This window comes from Dermacentor silvarum, chromosome 5 (assembly GCF_013339745.2).
Source record: "Dermacentor silvarum isolate Dsil-2018 chromosome 5, BIME_Dsil_1.4, whole genome shotgun sequence".
NCBI lineage: Eukaryota > Metazoa > Arthropoda > Arachnida > Ixodida > Ixodidae > Dermacentor > Dermacentor silvarum.
In genome coordinates, this window is record NC_051158.1 from 111,512,740 (window position 1) to 111,532,275 (window position 19,536).

General features: G+C 43.4%; 1 long non-coding RNA gene across 1 annotated transcript; it reads right to left on the reverse strand.

Moving 5' to 3' along the window:
• Positions 1–713: 713 nt before the first annotated feature.
• On the reverse strand, positions 714–7,541 carry LOC125945951 (uncharacterized). The gene is made up of 3 exons (XR_007467256.1): positions 7,495–7,541; positions 2,666–2,727; positions 714–818 (listed from the first exon to the last, which is right to left on the reverse strand). It is a non-coding gene; the product is annotated as an uncharacterized LOC125945951 (long non-coding RNA).
• Between the last annotated feature and the right edge of the window lie 11,995 nt (positions 7,542–19,536).

The following is a 19,536-nucleotide window of genomic DNA, read 5'->3' on the forward strand; positions in this document are numbered from 1 at the left end:
TGTACTACCAGCCTCTCGGTCAATCTGCCGTTCTGGGTGAGAACTGCGCAAGCCGTCGCCATATGCTTGTTTACCTGAGCTTTGATTGAGTGCGTTGCAATGACATCAATGTAGTGTACCATAGTATTTATTTGGTTTTCATGTAAATTGCTCTAAAAGAGCGCTTGTGTCGTTCACTGGGCTTGCATTCACTAACTGCCGTGGGCAAAATTAATCTGGAATTCCAGCATTGTATTTATATTTAGCAATAAGTAGTTGTAGAATACAGTCGAAATCGTTAACTATTTTCTGACCTAATTAAACACTCGTCGGCGCATATTCCAACGTAACTGGTTTTCTCGAATGGAACCGCGACTGTAAACTTTTAATTGTCGCATGTGTTCGACTCTAATTGACTTACCTCTCTAGCTGTAAAACTCGGCACAACATTCAGAAAACCTTGAACATTCAGAGCACGTCTTGCTCCCAGCACCACCACGCTAACTGTGATACATGTCTTAAAGCAACCTGCGCTCACTATTGACAGAACGCACATGGGGTGATATGAAAATTGAGAAGCACAACAAGTTGCCATATTTAGAATTAGGAAATTGCAATGAAAAGTTACACGGCGAAACAAATCAAAGTAAATAACAAAAAGCAGGGATCAATCTAAGTATCAACATAAGTAGCAAGAATGTTGTGTAATTTTTATAAAAAGGTCAGTAGAGAAAAAAAATTACCTTTTTGCGCTAGTAGCGTCCCAATCACAAAACAAGTAGATTCGGCTGCAAGAAGCGTGTAGGTGCCACTTAAGCTGATGTCTTTTTTTTCTCCATCTGTAAATATAAATTATGTTAGTGCGAGCTCGGCCTGAATGCACGCCCAGATTTTTGTATGAGCGCGCTTGTGTGTGTATGTGCGTGTGTGTGTCGTTCAATACTGCTTTTTGGTAGTGTACCGGGCTCGTGTAATGCTCCAATTCCAAAGCAATGCACAAATATACATATCAGTGCACAAAGAAGTTAAGAGCGTTGATTTTAGAGTACATCTCATAATCTATTTGCGTTGTGGAGAAAAGTACATTGCACGTAGGTACACTATAATCTATTGCCTGATAGGCCGTGCCAGTTAAACAGAGAATAAAACGCACACTGTCAAAGCAGCATGCAAATTATATATTATTCGGCGCACGTACCGCTTACTCTTAGGTGCAAAGCAGGTAAGGCGGGAAGTGAGCACTGTGCCTGAATATCCGCAACAGTGTCTGTTACTGTAGACGTGCCTCCTCCTACGCCTTTCCTCTGGCTATTTGTTAAGTGACATCGGCCATTTTTGTTTCCTTCACATGCTCGCATTTTTTTCTCTCCCTTTTTTTGATGATGCAGTAAGAACGGGTCAAGGTTATTTTGGTCATCGCCTATCGCAATCTTGTTTTACACTGTTACCCAGCAGATATACATTATATATGTATATATATATTGCATTTTTATGTTTATCGGCACATGTGAGAGTGAAAATGTGGACACGTGTACGGGATCCTGAATGTAATATCTGTTGCTGGCTTTCAAGAAATAAACAGATGGCAGTCTGCGCTCGTGGTGTCGTGTGTGTTTCTTTCGTGTGTAGTCGTTTTTTTCGCGCAGTTTTAAACACGTCTAAAAGGTATGAACCAAGAAGCCCTCCAGAACGTTCTACTAAACTACCATATTTGTTTATTTGTACAGAGTTGCCAGCACAATTAACAGACTCTGGAGTTGCCAATATGGGTAATTATAAATTTTATATTTCTACACATATGATACATGTGTCTGTCTACATATTCAAGAAAACTCGGCTTTCTGTAACAATACCAAAATCAATGCGTATGAAGCGCGTGCGAACAATCGTAAAATATTTCTAGATAATATTTGGAACACGTAGCACGGCATTGGAACTAATAAATATCACTCATTGTTACAGGAAAATACCAATTTCTCAAACATTATGGAGCTCCATATGTAACACTCACCCCTGAGGGATGTATGAAGCCATTGTTACACTTGGTAACTACGCACTCAATCGACATGACTAATGCTGTGGTTTGGAAGGTCTGTCAGCGTAAACATACAAGTACTGAGGAAGCCGAACAGGAACCGCCTTTCCTACGCATCATCTGCAGTAGCATCTGCACCGTTCTAGGTACGCAAGGCGGCGTTGAGATTATCTCTTTTTTTGAATATGTTCCCGAGGGTGAAACAGTGGTCTTCGGGCAAGCACTTTACACACTGCGTTGGGTGGGCTGCTATTAGCATCGATGGGCTTGCACGTGGTTCCTCTCAGTAATAATTTTGCATACATATGCATATCACATACAGTTATCCCTTTCTGTGGTACCTGTGTGCAAAATGCACTGCTGCAAAACAGTTAAAAAAGACATAACGTCATTCAAGGCAGCCCTGGCTAATTAGCAAGTGAACGAGCCGTGCGTTTCATTTTACTGAGCAGCTATTCTGCAAAAAGAAAAACAGTTCAAAAGTTCATTGTAAAGCGCCAGAAGATAAACTGGGCGAATTTTGGGAAATGCTGAGGCAAATTATCACACCGAATTTTTGCACTCAAAAACCTGAAGTTTAAGCGCCAAATCTACTAAGAAATAGGGCTACCCTATTATGTATCAATTCAATCAAAGCAAAAATTCACTCACTCCAAGCGTGAAAATAGACTGTTGGTACACCGTGTCTTGCCTTTACGTACCAGTCGAGATCTCTGTAATATTAACCAGATACATTATTCCTGGTTGCAAAGTTGTTGTTTTTTTATCTGGCTGGTAATAATGTACTGTAAGCTTTAAGGGAGCACAACTGCGTTCAGAGAGGGTGCGAAGAAGTTCTCAGCAGAAAAGCATTCAGCAACAATGGAGTTAAAGGCACATATTAAGAGAGTAGTGGGCATTATTTGACACGGCAGTGCAGTGCTGCGTAAAGAGCCATTTTTGTCAGCAAGTATAAAAACGACTTACAAGAAAGGCATGCCTAATAACGTGTTGGTAATTTTTATTTTCTCATTATATGTTAGTGTCAGAAACTTTGTACTTGTCCCGAGCAATTCTTTTCGTGAGTAACGATAGGGTATCCTGTAAAATCATCACACCAGGCTTTGTGGTTCTGCAAGATCGCGACTTTAATTTCCTGCCATGGCGCCTGCATTCACTAGGGGCGGAATGCAAAATCGGACGTGCTCTTCCGACTTTTACTAAGCCCAAAAGATGAGAAAGCTGGCCGTTTAAAATCCGGCTCTGACAATTCTAAGTACACTCCTGGGGAATGAAGGATGAAAAGACATGAGTATTTTAATAACCGATAAAGCAATGCACAATTGTGGAGGCCACGCTGCTGCGCAACATGGATACCGTAGCCGCGATGAACCTTCTCGCCCTCCAAGCGCTCTGACAACCGCGTGCTCTGACTGGTCTTTATGAGTGACAGGTGCGTGGTAGCCGGAGTCACGGATCTACATTATACGGGGAAAACATTTGCAATAAGTGGTCCGAGCGCCCATCGCGCGCCGCGAGGACCCAGCTCACGCCTATATCACACGAATTTTAGAACTATATCAGTTCGAAACCAGCAAAGCAGTGCATGCAGCTGATATGAAAAACGTAAAGGCCATGAAATGAACAAGTTGAGGACTAATATTAATCTTTGTCATTCAAGAACCTTGTTTTTATTTTTGTACATATGCAACGTCCAGGGAAATACTCAATGATGCTGTCCTTTGTTGCAATAGATTGTGCAGGAGCAGCTGTTACCGGTCGCGTATTGTAACTACACCGATATTATAGTCGCAACAGTGAGTACATATAAAAAAGCAGGAGTTCTGCAAAATATATATTAGAAATGCGAATATAGAATGGGCTATACAAATGCGAAGATACAACTTGATAAATGGCAAAAAATGTGTCACTGGAAACAAAGTTCACTGCTTGTATATACAAAACCTCGCAACAAGGTATTTAAATATAAGTAATGAATCCACAAACTCTACGTATCTAAGCAAACGTCACTGTATATAATGCGTCAAACAAGGCAAGTTTACATGTTGCGCAATCAAAGATAGTAAAGCTTACGCATAGAAAGACAGACGATCGATGCAAGAATAAACAATGATCGAAGAAATCTTGATGTGAACTTGGGCCATGCTGCGGTCGCGACAGCACCATACGGGTACAATAATAGACGAAGAATGCAGAAATCAGTACCGACATTCTACAGCGCAGGAAATTTTTTTAGTAATCTTATGTTAAAAAATATGCTCTCTGCTCTGACAGTGGTCACTGGAAGGGTGACTAGAATTTGCAGCAGTTTGTACACATTTACATAGAACCTGCAGCTGCAATGAGAGATCTATTCCGGTGCTAAAACCTAAAAACACTCCTTCAATGTCGTTGGCATCCTTGTTTAGGTACCTTGCACAAACAGTATAAGCCGTTCGATTCCAGCAATATCTGTCGCTTTGTCAGCAAGTATGGAGAAGCAGCCTACAGCGTTTGCTTTTGCTGAACACGAGGTCGCGGGATCGAATCTCGGCCATGGCAGCCGCATTTCGATGGTGGCGAAATGCGAATACACCGGTGTACTTAGATTTAGGTGCACGTTAAAGAACCCCAGGTGGTCCAAATTTCTGGAGTCCCCCACTACAGCGTGGTTCATAATCGGATCGTGGTTTTGGCATGTAAAACCCCATAATTTATTTTTTAACACACAGAAATTTCCGGATTGCATGAATTCATCATTTACTGCCAATGGCGCGTTTTTTCCACACACTTAGATTTTTGTGTAAAAGTTACCCATACCGTGCGCTATACTTTCGACAAATATAAACAAGGTGGTTCATTTCGTTCATAGAGGGCACCGGAGAAACCAAATAAACCAACTACGAGCATCGTATGACGAAGGAATTCACGAAAAAAAATAATGTATTCTGTATTTGCGATGATTTTGAAAGAGCTAGGAACGTGAACGTTTTGTCATAATAAAGTTTACTTACTTTGGCGTCCTTTTTCGCGAATTATATTTTCCATGTAACGTACAGATATGGGGGACCTAGGGACGCATTACTGATAGCGCCATGTGGCCCATCTAACACTTCAATAATACATCTTGCAAGAGCTCCATTTTATGCACAAGCTAGAAAATTCGCGCAGACATTTTCTCTAGAATTCTATTTAATTTCGCAAAATTTTACCTCAGTGACGTCTGTTGTTCTTACAGGACAACTGACTGAACTCTGAGCTGCTCGTAAAGCACCATTGTATTGCTCCAACGCGCTTGCATAGGTAGTGTATTCCCATAGCTTCAATTAGCCCAGCCACTTTATACTTTCCCAACAGTTAACACATTACCTGCGTCTTACTGCAGCCTAAGATACAGAAGATGTCTCGTTTTGTTTTCACCTGGTACACCAGACGAAGGTAATGTCATGCATGAAGAAAATCGAAATAACGAGGGTTCAATAAATATCTGTTACATTGGTAATTAAGCCAGGAAAATGAACATTTTGGGCCGCAATGCAGTCGTGTCACGTATTTTATCAAAATTTTAAATTTGTGACATGCAGAGTTCTCTCGGACCATGCGTAAACGTAGCTGAAAACGGCAGAGGGAGACTTTCCAGTATTTGCTGAAATATTTTTTACTAAGGCAGCAATTCATCCGCATTTTTAACTGAACCCACAAATTTCAGATTACGTTTGCTTCATGTTTACTGAAATTAATTTTCGTGGCGCTTGTAGTTACGCCAGGGCAGCTGTCTATAAAACTTACACCGCTCTAAAAAACATCTAACGCTGCGTAGCACTTCTATCCTTCATTTATTGCGAAGGCCGTTATTTAAACGCACAAATCGAACTTTAGGTACAAGTTGTTCTTAACCTGCCCGTTCATTTCAACGAATAGAAACACGGTAGCTTCTATATTTCATTTACGACACAAGAGAAACCATGTTGAGTCCTCGTATCACTAGCGTAAATATCAAAAAGGTGGAGCGTTAATAATTGTATGTAGCACTACAAATTAAGCCCGGAATCTGAAACCTTGTGGGCATATGGCAGTTGAACTTTTGCGCATTTCTAAAAAAATGAAAATTTTGTGTAACGCGCAGTTATCTCCCGAAAAAGGGAGCACGATACTTTGAAACACTTCCTAAAATATTTAGAAAACAACAGTATCTGTTTCACATGAGTTTCAATTGACAAACAATTATGTGATGGCGTTCCTTCCAATTTCAGTACTAATTGTCTTGGTGTCATATTTAGTTACGCCCAGGAAGCTAGCTAATTATGGTGCCGGTCGTAAAAAAGACTCCTAGTGCCCCGAAGCACTTGCATACATAATTAATTGGACAACCCATAATTTACTCCCACATATTGAAATGTGTGTACTCTTAAGCCGTACGCGGTTCCTAATTTCATAAAATTTATACATGGTGGCTTGTTTAGTTCACTGAGGTCACCAGAGAAGCTATATACAATCTCTGTATAAAGCATGGAAATACCGTAAACACTACGGTACAATAATTATTTCGAACTCGTCTGTTCAAGTCAGAAACCAACATTTTCGCCACATATTGTACTTAACACTCCCCATATTGTCGCTGAAATGGAACTTGTTGTCTTGTACATTTGTATTAGCACTCTTAAGAACATTGGCGATAATATTACCGTGACACTGCGGAAAGCTTGAATTAGTAACTTTCTACAAAATCTGTAGAATCTGGGGAAGAGCAGCTGCTTGCCTTTTGTAACGTATAACAATTTGAGCGATGACAAGTATTCAGTAATTGCTTTCAAAGCACAGAGTCAACGTATACGCCAACCGTTTGGTACACGTCACGCATAAACTGGCTCCAAATTCAGGGAAGTATAAAATTTGTGCCGTTTTTGTCTCTTCCAGACTAGCCGATAAACTTCCCAAGCGTATTATTTAACGCCTCGGAAGCGGTGTAAACGTGGTTTCTTTTTCTATTTTTTTCACCCCTATTTGACGCACTTAAAAATTTGCTAGCATATTGGCCATTTCCTCCGCCACATTTTTGTAAAATATAAACTTTTAAAATTGTGTAGTTTTTTGTTTTTTTCAGAAAATAGTGATAACTGGCATTTAACGTTCTCGAGCTCTTCTAGTCGTATTAGCAGCTACGCTTTAAAGGGCATCACTCTCTTAGATAGGGAACGACACCCTAGACGAGCTTGGATTTTCCCTTGCGTAGGAACTGATCATCAATCCTGGCTGGACAATATTTGTACTCTCTTGTCTTCGTCCCAGTCGCAATAAATTCCCACCAAGGGAACAACTGTGTTACTCGAAAAAAGTAATATATTTTTCCTCTATATATTGCTTTATTCAAATACTGTTTCCTTAGAAATTAACAGTAGGAAACATTGTCTATGTGGCCTCAGGCTATATGATATTAGTTATTGGCTGAATTAAGCGAACTGTGTTGAGAAAAGTGTGTCCAGAAAAACGATGTCTTGTACCTTGTTTCTTTCTTGCCTCCGTTTGCCGTAGGATTTCCATTTTTCTGCAAGAAGAGCATAAAAACTGTTTCCTGTGTGTGTGGGAAATCTGCCACCTACTAAATTAAAAATGATCATTTCGCTAATGTAATCGTACGTTGTGGCCACCAACATTATGGTCTAAAGGGTGTCGTCCACACTTTGCATTTTGCAAGTTTTCATATCAAACTTGAGTTACATTTTCGTTTCTACGTGTGCTTATTTCAATGAAAACCACGTTATGTACAGTGGAGGATATACGAATTCATATATAAAGAATGAATATTCACCTAAGGAGTCGTAAAGAAGAATACACTTAACAAATGCAGCAGGATAAATGGATGAAGCAACACTGATCAATGATCACGTCCTTGAATTTTTTACTGAAACTCCTTGAAATTCCTGCATCACTCTGCTAAGAGCCAGAAGATGCAATAATAATTAACACCTGAAATTTCAAACATCAAATAGACGTGCCCTGCGCATTTTAGCAATGCAGGAGATCACTTCTGTAGGTTTAATGTTCAGTCTTACTACTACTGAGTCGCCTAATTTGAGAGGACCCTTTATTTTCCCAAATGTTCATAACTATTTTTTACAAAGCATTCATTATTGCAACATCGGCGGTTCACTGGTATTTTCGTTTGTCTTAGGTTTCAATTATGTTTTATTGTTTTTGGGTTGAGATTGAAAAGACCCCCAGGAGTCTAAATGGCGTGCCATATTTGCTGAAGCAGAAGCCAAGTTTCCTTTTGCTCTAAGAAATACATGCGTTACGTCGTCAGTGTAAGCAACTACACTCGTGGCAGTACCGTGTCCTACGGTGCACATGAAAAACTACGACCTCACGAAGACCTGTTATGATTACCGCTTAGACATCGCAAGCGGTTACGAAGACAGAAGGTGAACGATAAAGCTTGTTAGAATAGCACATAGATGATTTCCTTATATATCAACCAACGGTGCTTGCTTCAGTGCCTCGGTAAAACATAACATTTTTAATGCTTAGTGGCAGCATTTTACAATGTTATACACTCTTGGCTTTATTCATGATACAGAACAGATAAAAGTTTTTAAACACATCAGTTCTACAGCGCATATATTAGGCTACTGTTGAAGTACGCCAAAAATGGCGCACTTCCCCGCCGCCGTTTTTGTGCCGTAAATGTCGTGGTGGAAGGATAAAGCTCAATGAGAGACGTTGCCAGAGCACGGGTTGGGTCGGACGACTAGGTTTCAACGGTCCTAGAATGTTCACGTGCTCTTAATAGGACACATATTGTAGTAGACTTGTACGTAATAAATGATGTGCAATAATTATTTGTAATCAACTGTGTTTTTTGGTATAACGGTCAGTTTGTTTGCGCAGTAACGCTCTCTGTAATTCAATTAGTTTTTTTTTCAGCAACCGATTACATCTAACCAGGTAGATTTTTCACGGCACAAGGTGCACCAGGAAACGCAGCTATGAGCACCTAAATTTTTCGTGACCTACATTGTTCGCAGGAATGAAAATATGCACGTGGCTACCTCCTTTCCACAATCAGCATCCTGTGTCTACGGAGCGATAATTGGAACAAGGCTGTCTTGGAGATTTGCCCGCCTCTCTTGCAAGTCCAACCTCTCGCCTTTTAAGCATGAAATGCCTTTAGTTCATGTTGTCGGCAATTTTCAAGAGACCTTGAGCCAAAATCCAGAGCCGTTATCAGGGCACTCAAGAGGAGAATGGGCGTGAACAAAACGAGAACATCCAGGCATCGCTGCGAGAGTAAAACGAGATCATCCGGGTAACCAGTCAAAACTTACGAAAATGCGGTCTCTGGTGCGCAGCCCCTTGTACAGGAGCGCATTTCATACGCTGGTTACTGCCCAAACTAGTTACAAAAAATATTGCTTCCAATTTCCTCCTTACGATTGTTCACAATATCACGCAAGCTGGAATTTCTACTACGCTGAGTTTAATTTCTCATTTCCAATAGCGACGTCCAAAAAGCGGATACAGTACAACCAGGGTCCTTCAATACTTTTCTCCTGGTAATGAAACTCCCGCGTAACGCTATGGGAGAGTTTTATATAGCGCCCGCAGTTGCGGCGCCGCGGCGCTAGCGTCCCTAGAAGGGCGACGGGGAAGGCGGCCGCTGCCGCCGCAAAGCGGAGTGTCGGCGCGGCATGCTGTTGTGCGCGGTTGTTTTTATTGCGATAGCAATTATATGGACACTTCAACCAGATTTCTGCCGTCGGCGTCGCCGTCGCCGTCGCCGTGAGGTTCCGTATAGATAAAATCTTCACCGCGCGCCGTGTGCCCGAGCGGAAGCGTGCGGGGACCCGCGCTATCACGGAGAGCGAACGCACTCAATCTCCCACGCGCAAGCCAAGCAGCGGGAAGCCAGCGCCGGAGGGAGCAGGGGGGGGGGGGGCACTTCTACTGTGCCAACAACCGCGCTCGTCGCTCGACCGCACGGTCTCTTATCTCTCCCACGCGCAAGCAAGGAAGCGGGAAGCCAGCGCCGGAGGGAGCGGGGGGGGGGGGGCACTTCTCTGCCATCAACCGCGCTCGTCGCTCGCCGCACCGTCTCTTATCTCCACACGGCTCTGACCTTCATGCACTGCGTATTCGCCGCTCAGTTTCTGTTGCAGCGATAGACCGCACGTACCTTCGCCCGCTGCAGCGTATGCTTGCTGCCAGCGTTTTGACAGTCGTTGTCTGCAGTCATTCAGTGTGGTCTATTCATGTTTGTTTGTGCGCGCTCACACCATGCTTGTTCATTCAGTTAGTAATAGTCGGGCCACATTTTTCAACGCACGCTACACATGTAATGCTGCCCGGATCGGCAGTGCAGCGCTACAGGTGTGTCCCTTCACACGCGCGCTGCCCACGGGAAGCGCTTCTCATCAACACCACCGTTTCACACGCGCCTTCTCGTGGTCATCGAGTCTCTCTTCATGTCGGTCTACTTACGCCGCAGCACGCCTGCTTACTTAATCAGCTCATGTTTACTACAATTCATATTGCTACCAAAGCCGCTCACCTTACTTCATATGACATTGCTGTGTTGCTATCGCATTCATTGCTTCGCCCTTAGGGCGAAACTGTGACATTTTTTTTGTTTCGTCTGAACGTGTCTCTCCGTGTAGTGACATGACACTTCGTAATTCACCATATCCGGGATGCCTAACACTTGCTGTGCGCCAAGCTGCCGCTCTGGATACAAGGGCGTCGACGAAAAAGTCTCCTTATTCTGTTTACCAGCCAACCCGGAACTACTCGACAGCTGGAAACTAGCAGTCCCGTGACAAGAGACTGCCGGGTTCTTGTTTGAATCTAAGTACTTTCGCGTGTGCGAAAAACAATTTGATGCCGGAGACATTATTCGTGCGGGCGTGTGTACAGTGAAGGGAAACGTTCTGTCACTGCCACGCCACCGACCCAAACTGGTAGAAGACGCCATTCCGAGGATTTTCGAAGGCGTCGCTTGCGCCCACACAGCGCCCACCTGCAAAAATGCACCGAGAGGTATCTTCAAACTACGCTACAGCCGAAATTGCGGCCGTCGCAACTGCAGACGTCACCGGTGCAGTCGAAGAAGAAATTCACGGTAAGTCTCGTACACACCTTTGGAGTATGCTACTTGCTCACTATGCAGGCACTCTGGCATCACTCTCATTACGAAATTCGTTCTTGGTCACTCTTTGCAGATGAAGTACGAACTGTGAATCGCCTTGGCGGTGCTGATGCAGAGTGCCTAACAGAGCACGCCGTATGCTTTGCCTTAGAGCTGCAAAGGGTGAAGGCCCAACTTCGCATTGTGAAGCAACAACTTCATTCGTGTCAGCGGAAGCTCGCAAAAGCGGAGGCGCAGGCAAATGAAAAACGTGGCATACAGGAAACCATTCAGAAGCTATCGGGCCGCAAGAAGCTCATTATAGATCAGTGCATCGTGAAGGCAAACATGAAGTCAACGAATTCTGTGCGGTAAGCCCCCATTCCTGATGTTTTTTTTTTTTTTTTTTTTTTATAAACCGCGACAGTGTCTGTGTTTTAGAGGCTTGCTTTGCAGCGCGGCATTTGCAATGGATGTGCTTACATTTTGCTTAGTGATCCAAACAAAAAAGTGACAGCGCTGACTAAAATGAAGATGTACCACGCCTACTCTTAAAAATGCAAGATCTCTTTCAGCATAAAGAACCTACTGCTAACCTGGTAAACTTTTTAATAACACACAGCAAAACAACTTGCAGAGTAGCTGTACACTGTATAGAAATGTGATAATGATTTACTAGCAATTTGATGCTATTAATGGCATACACGTCTCGTTTTATATGCAGTGAAGATCTGTTATGCTTTCTGTAAAATTTCTCACTCATGTCGTTCACTGAGTGATAGAGCAAGATACGGTATTTGTGTTTCAGCTTGATACCCTGGCAGTTCTTTTGGACGATGTACTACTGGAGCCGGCTGAATGCATGCAAGATATCAATCGTCTGGAGTCAACGAAGGACTGCGTTTTGGACTACCTTGGTGGCTAGATTGCAAGAAAGTTTGTTAAAATAAACTGCAAGGATTGCCTGCAAACACTGAGGAGCACCTCTCGAGAGCCAAGTGCACTGGCTAGGGGATTTTTGCAAGTGCAATCAGACCAGCTGCTTTGCCTTTTGTAAATTGTAGACGAGCACCTAGAAGTGTGCACCATGGACAATATAGCCTGTGCCAATGTCTACAGGAACATCGTTGAAGACATCCTGCTGGACGACCGTACTTCCTCCGCCAGTGTTGGCGTCGCAACACATTTTGTACGCACTACGGCTGAAGTTGTGCACTTTTTTTATTAAGTGCCGTTTGCATTTTTTACACGCGAAAGGAGCAGACTATTTCGTGCTGGTACTCGTTAATCGTGTCCACCCACAGGAAAGAGGAAAGCAGTGACAAATTATTTTTCCAAGTGTTTTGTCTCGTTCCCTCGATCCACAAACTTTTCTGCCAGTCGCAATCTTAATTGCAACCATATGTGCACTAGTGCTTGCGGCACTTTTGCATTCTTGACGCTTGCTAGTAATTACTCCCTCATAATCGTATACCATGCCCTACATTCCGCCCTTTTACTAAGTAGACACTGTCCTGCAAGGGGTAGCGTGGTTAGCACAAGTGAAAATGCTATCCACAAAACCTGCACAGACTTGTTTTCTGTTAGGCAGAGAAAATAATACAAAGAATTTGGCTCTAGTTGGATTAAGAAAACTGAGTATAAAGACAAAACAACAGAAACATGCAAAAAATAATATAGGTAATCAGTTTGATGGGTAAATGTAGTCTTGAATGACCTAGTGACGATGGATGCTCCGAGCTGGTTTCAATCTGCGCTGGTATATTTATAAAAGGACTCGGATGGTGTTTTAGGGCGACTAAGTGAAACGCCAACCTTGAACTGATGGTCACTGCGACATTAAATGTGAATGGATAAAAAAGATACACTCGCGCAGGTTTCAACTGACCATGTTTAAATTAGTATGCGTAAATGCAAGAAATTTCGCTTAGAAACCACACATATTGCCTATATGAGCTGCTGCTGCAATTAGTGCCAAGATTACTTTATTCATAAGTGCCTGTTCTGCGCGCGAAATTCCGATTGACAGCTTCGCGATGCCCCAGAATAAACAGGCAATTAACAGGAGAATAGGCGCTGCGGCCCACCTGCGCGCAGTAGGGCGCAACATAACTTCTTGCGCAAGCAACGTTAATCTGTGGGTCAGCTAGGCTTAGTCATGGCGCACTGTATAATTTAAGCACTATTTTGATCACCTACACAGGAATAAAAAAACGTAGGTATAGGTACGAGCACAAGCGAAATTGCAACACTTGACGGGAAGCCTTGGGTGAACCATTACTAACAATCAATGACTTGAAGTAATAGACAACTCGCATGCTATTTTATTTGGTCAATGGTCAAGCACTGCTATGTTAAGTTAGCGGACACACTGAAATAAAAATGTGGGCGAGGTGTTTTTCATGGCAAACATCCACGCGAACGCGCGACTGCCCTTTCAAGCGCGGCAGATCGGTGCCCTTCTCTCACTGCGGCGCCTCTGGTGGCAGCTTTTGTCCCTATATGAAACTTCGGCAGGAGTTTTATGACCAGAAGAAATTGAAGGACCCTGGTACAACATACACTTGGTTGTCATATTTAGTAGGTGAGATGGGGTTGCCTGTGCTCTTTTTAACTCCAGCGGTTCGCAAGTTGCGCGTCGTACGTTTTGTGCCGGCTCCTTCGAGAGATAGCGCCACTCCGCTTGACCAAGCCGGCAGCATCTGGCGCGCCTAGCATTGTTGTTTGGCTGAGAGGAGACTTGCAGCGAGTTTCAGTTCAAAACAGGTTCATTTCGCCTCAGTATGCTTTCAGGCCTGCATCGCGGCACCAGTCTGCTTTACCGGTAGCCATTTCATGCTTACATCTACTTTCGATTACGGGAAAGGCAGCATCTTTTTTTTTTCCTATAAGAAGATTCTCCCCGCAGAAAGTGCTTTTAAACGGCCTTTATAAGCAGCATTTATGAACGGTAATAGTGGCTCCTCAATTATTTTCTCCGCTTAGTGCATTTTATGACTTCTCTTAGTTACACAGAAATTCTGTCTATAAAGCCATGTTTTTATTGGTCTCATATATAGGCGACGCATACATAGACACCTAGTTTTGCGATTGTAACAAACAAGCGGCATTTTTAGAGTTCAGTAATATGCCACTTCATATTAAATTACATTGCATATTTGCAACCCTTTCAAAGAGCTTGAACGTTTATTGGCATGCCTAACAATTAGTTGTTAAATTATAGCTGGCTACTGATCCAACCGCGCCGAGAGGAGGTCCCCAGATGTTGGCCGACAATTGTAAACAGCGCTTCTATCGCACGATAGCCGTGACCACTTCGCATGTTTATGCGAGAACATCGCCTCTGTACATTTTTGTAGTTTTTCACTGGACCTGTCGACAGGGCCTTTTCCTAACCACGGCAATAGTGAAGCGCGGCACTTCTTCGAGGATCCAGACCCGAGCATCGAATAACTATGCACAATCTTGTGCACAAGATATTTGTCCGGCAGAACATTTCCCTTATCTCCCGCGTGCACATCCAGGCAGTTTTCATTTACGGCGGGAAGAGCCATAAAATATGTTCATTTTTGTAATATCCAATGCACAGTTGGCCGATATGTTTTTTATCCTACGGCGAATTTAGAACAGTAGTGTGCTGAATGTCTGAAAGCACTGACCAAGAGAAGTGCGTTAATTCGGTGAGTGCCTCCTTTCACCGCAACTTACTGTGGTCCCTCGAAATCACCAGCCCCCAATTCAGCTTCCACGCCCCATTTTCGGTTTCGGTTAATCAGTATGTGTATTACTTGAAAGATGTGGTGGGGCGCTAACCACACGTGTCTCTGTATACGACGAGGACAGCGTCGTGTTTTAGAGGTGCAGCGTAAAGAGAGACGAGAATAACCTTTATCCTGACCAGTTAGTGCGTCAACCTATTTTCATCAAGAATCTTTAACAGAAACCTAAACCGCATTCCGTTATTTCACCTTACAATTGACAAGTTTGTGAACTGGAACAACAACAAAAAAAAACTATCCGCCGGAACCCACCCCATGATCAATCTCGTCTGTACAGCGATAAGCATCCAATTATTGCGTCGACACACCGCAAAGCAATCATCGAACGCGTCAAATTTAAATCGTGTATGCAACCGACATTTTCTCTCGCGCTTCCAGCTAGCGCTGCCACAGGGAAGTTGCTGCGTGGTGCGTGTGGAAATATATGTTTCGACAAAAGCATGTAAATATTAATTATGAAACTGCAGTGCGCACAAAAGAAACGAGGACACAAGGCAAAGGTAGTACACCCTCGCCGACTCGCAACTCAGTTTATTTTGGCGGGAGGATATATATATATATATATATATATATATATTAGAGGCCCCAGGATGACTAAAGTGACCATGCAGAATAAAAAAAAAGCTAGCGTATCTTGCACTGGAGGCGCAGTGCTACAGAGACAGCGGAGCTGATGGCGCGTAACTAGTCCAGGCTTTTGGGCAAGGCTAAGCACTACCAGTCATTAACAGCATTTTCCGGAATTCATTGATTATTGATCGATGATCGATTAGCTATGGATTGGCTATCGATTGACTATCGCAAGGTATTGGCCACGTTTTTGGGCTTGGCTAAGCACTTCCAAGTCATCCCGAGGATTTTCCGGAATATATTGATTATTGAGTCATTAGCGGCTAGCTATTTATTGGCTATGGATTGGCTATCGATGACTGACTAAGCTTAAGCAGTCCCAACCATGCTTATCTAGACTTAGCCAAGGTCAGCTTCGCTAGTTCACAGGGGTATGTGCCATTGCACTTGGACCCTCTCTGCATGACCGCCAGGATCGGCCCACACTTTGTTGTGGACGACTAACGGAATAACGGCCTGCTTAAACAGCTGCTCTGTTAAAATAACCCAGAAAAGTACCTATACAGTAATAACAACTAAAAAACTAAATAGAACATAACTTGCCTCCTTTAACCTGCGGCAATGGTCACATAGGTCAGACCGGCCGCTGTGTTAACACCTATTTAAAAGAGGACCGAATTTCACTGGGCAAAGCTAACTACTCACACCCAAAGTTACTAAACGAACTCAATTTCACAGAGCTCTCTGCTGAAAACATGGGCCCCGTGGCGGTGGCGAGAAGTAACAGCGCTGTGATAGACTACGGTACCGGCAGCGCTTCCGGTTGCGCGCTTTCTTCGCTACCGCTGCATCCCATGTTGTTGTTTTATTGCTGCACATTGTTTCGTGGTGCACAAGTTCATTCACAGGTTCGAGTACTCGGAGCTCGCACTGGTCTGCAATGGTGTGAAGCCTAGCTTGTCTCGAGCATGCAATATGCCAACTTATTTTGCTGTAAAATCGCTATAAGTCATCAGCTAAGCGCCACTTTCACTGTATAAGCATTCTTTGGGGAGTACCAGAGGTCCGTCACGCGAAAAGTGTAGTGCCTTGAATCTGCACAAAAATGCGTAATTTGCGAAGTTAAAACAGTTATTCATTATAATAATATAAATGTACATGATTGGTAGCTTTATAAGCGATAAGGAACAATTTAAACAAAAAGATTGATAAAAGAGGATACCCATAGGGATACATAGGGCTCCATGAAAAATACATGGGGAAGCTTATAGTAGGGTTGGGCCAAATGAAATTTAGGGGTCGACCAACTTGAAATTAGCGCCTGGGGGATTGAAAATTTGGGGTGGGCCAACTTGAAATGGGAGGGTGGGTCAACTTGAATTTCGGAGTGGGTCAACTTGAAATTTAGAGGTGGGGATACTATCATTTTTGGGTGATTTAACTTGAAATTTGGAGATGGGCTGTCTGAAACCAAGCACGATCTTTATTTAAATAAAGTTGTTTCTCCCTCTCTCTCTCTGAAATTTTTTGGTGGGTCAACTTGACTTCGGGGGTGGGCCAACTTGAAATTTGTATGGGCCCAAATTCAAGTTTGGATGGGGCCAACCCAATTTGAGGGGGGCAGCTTAAAATTTGGGGGTGGGCCAACTTAAAATTTGGAGCTTCGCGAACATAAATTTGGGAGTGGGCCAGAGTGCAATCTGACTAATTTTCACCAAGATATTGGATAGCTTAAATGTATAGATTGTAAGGGCGCTCTTCATTTGCAGATGGCGCGATAATAATTGATAAAGCTTTTTAACTCTATCTGTTTTTTTTTCTTTTACCCTCATTAGCTATCTTGCTTTTATTGTCCTAGCGCATAAAAGATTACAACTGCCTTATCTAGCGGACACATCCAGTCACAATTGATGTCTGAGTAGCTTTGCAGTGGAAATGGAAGCGTAAACGTCGCCTTTAGGATTCGTACTGCTTTTTCGAAGCTGTCACTCATAGTGAAAACCAGAAGCTCTAATTACGAAGGTAGTATACATGGTCTTTCAGCAAACACTGTCAAAATATTATAAAGGTTGCCTGTGGCAGATAGCACAATTCTAGTACATGAACTAGTCTCTACTCTAAGAGGCGGACATTACTCAGACAGGAAATTGAAATGGATAATCGAATATCACAAAAATTCGTGAGTCACGTTTTTAACTAATTTCCTTATGGTCAGTATTGCACTTTACAAATTTTACCCGTGCATTTCGCAAGGTGGATCCAGTTGGAACGAATCCTGAGGATGACAGCAGTTTCGAGATATTAATTCCAGAACTTTGCAGAGAAATGTATTAGCGTTCCAGTTACTCTCTTAACAAAACGTCATGAGAATTCGTACCAAGTTGATCCGGCTTGCGAACTCTATGGCTAGAATTTGTAAATCGCAATATAGGCCATAAGGTAATTAGTCAAAAACCTAATCTGTGAATTTTCTAAATTTGGCGATTATGCATTTCAAGTTTTTGTGCTTGTTTGCCTCCTCGAATAGACCAGCTCATGAACTAAAATTGTGCTATCTGCCACCTGTATATTTTAAAAAATGTTTGAAAGGGTTCGCTGAAAAATCCGGTATATAGCTAATTAGTGGAGTAATAAATCGACACTGATGAGCGAACGTGTGTGCAAAAAACACCGCATATCCACGGGGTGAATGATGATGAGTGGGCGAAGCTCCGGAGGGAATCATCGGTAAACCGTGAATCTTCCGTGTAATTCGCCCAGTCTCGCCGCACTAAATCGAACGATTGACTTCCACCAATGACACGCGCCATATGTGACGTCATTCCTATTTTATAACAGCGCCCTTCATTATAATTGCACCATCTCCCGCTTAAGGGGACGCTAGCACAAACGCGTTAGAAACGTGCAGTACTCTAAGGGTAAGAGGCCACAGCGTCTTGCGCAGCCGTTTACACATGCCGGAACGTGCACCGCGTTTGCTGACGCCATCAGCGTTTATGAATACGGGGGTAAGGCGGAGAGGCCACGGCGTCTTACACCAGCTTCTTGCACGGGCCGTAACGCGCTAGCACAAACGCGTTAGAAACGCGCAGTCTTTCGTTAATGTTGGGTATTTATTGCCATCTAGGTGCGTCTGTCCATGTGCGCTTCGTGGCGTAGTGGTTAGCGCCACGCGTTCAGAAGCGAGGGGTCCCTGGTTCGATTCCGCTACGGCCACAACTCTCGGAATTTTTTTTTTCTCTTAAAAGTAGACGTGGCTACCTACTACGACGACTACTACTACAGAGGAGGGACAGACCCACACACTAAGGAGCTTCGCCCCTAAAACTTGGAGGATGCTTAAGCTTCCCCTTTAAGAGTTGAACGTGACAGTGTTAACGGGACCCGTTCGCATAACATCGTTCGCATACGGCAAGTAGGCTTCATTCACTGCAACACTGAACGTGGGAAAGCCAGCTTACAAAGGTAAGCTTACGCCAATTCCCTTAATGTCGGCTACACCTTTAAACAGATATGTATTGCTGGAAAGACGTTTTTCCAGGGCCAATATAAGTGGTCTTATATTAAAATGAGAAGACCCTAGCACCTTTTTTAATATTTTGTTAATTGTTTGCCATTGCCCTGACGCGCGCAGGTCTGGTAGAAATCTTTGAGTTCCCTCGTAGCAGAATTAGGTTTTTTCGTACATTCAAATTGCAATCCAACGCCGATTGGTAAACAATCCGACGACCAATCCGACGCCGAATGGTAAACTCGTACTTTACCATTTTATTGCGATAGCAATTATATGGACACTCCAAAGCGGATTTCTGCCGCCGGCGCCGTCGTCGTTGTCGCCGTGAAGTTCCGTATGACGTCAACGGCGACGAAATTGTCGCCGCGCTCCGGACGCTGTATGTGCGATTGAAAGGGCGCGAGGGACGCGCGCTTTCACGGGAAGTGAACGCACGTCCATCGGAGAGCAAACGCGCGTTGTGCGCCGTGCTCCCTCAAAGACTGCAGAATTAAGCGTCTCTTTCCTGCTTTACAATCACCATATCAATGCCTCCTTTAAAGTAGGCATTGACCATAAA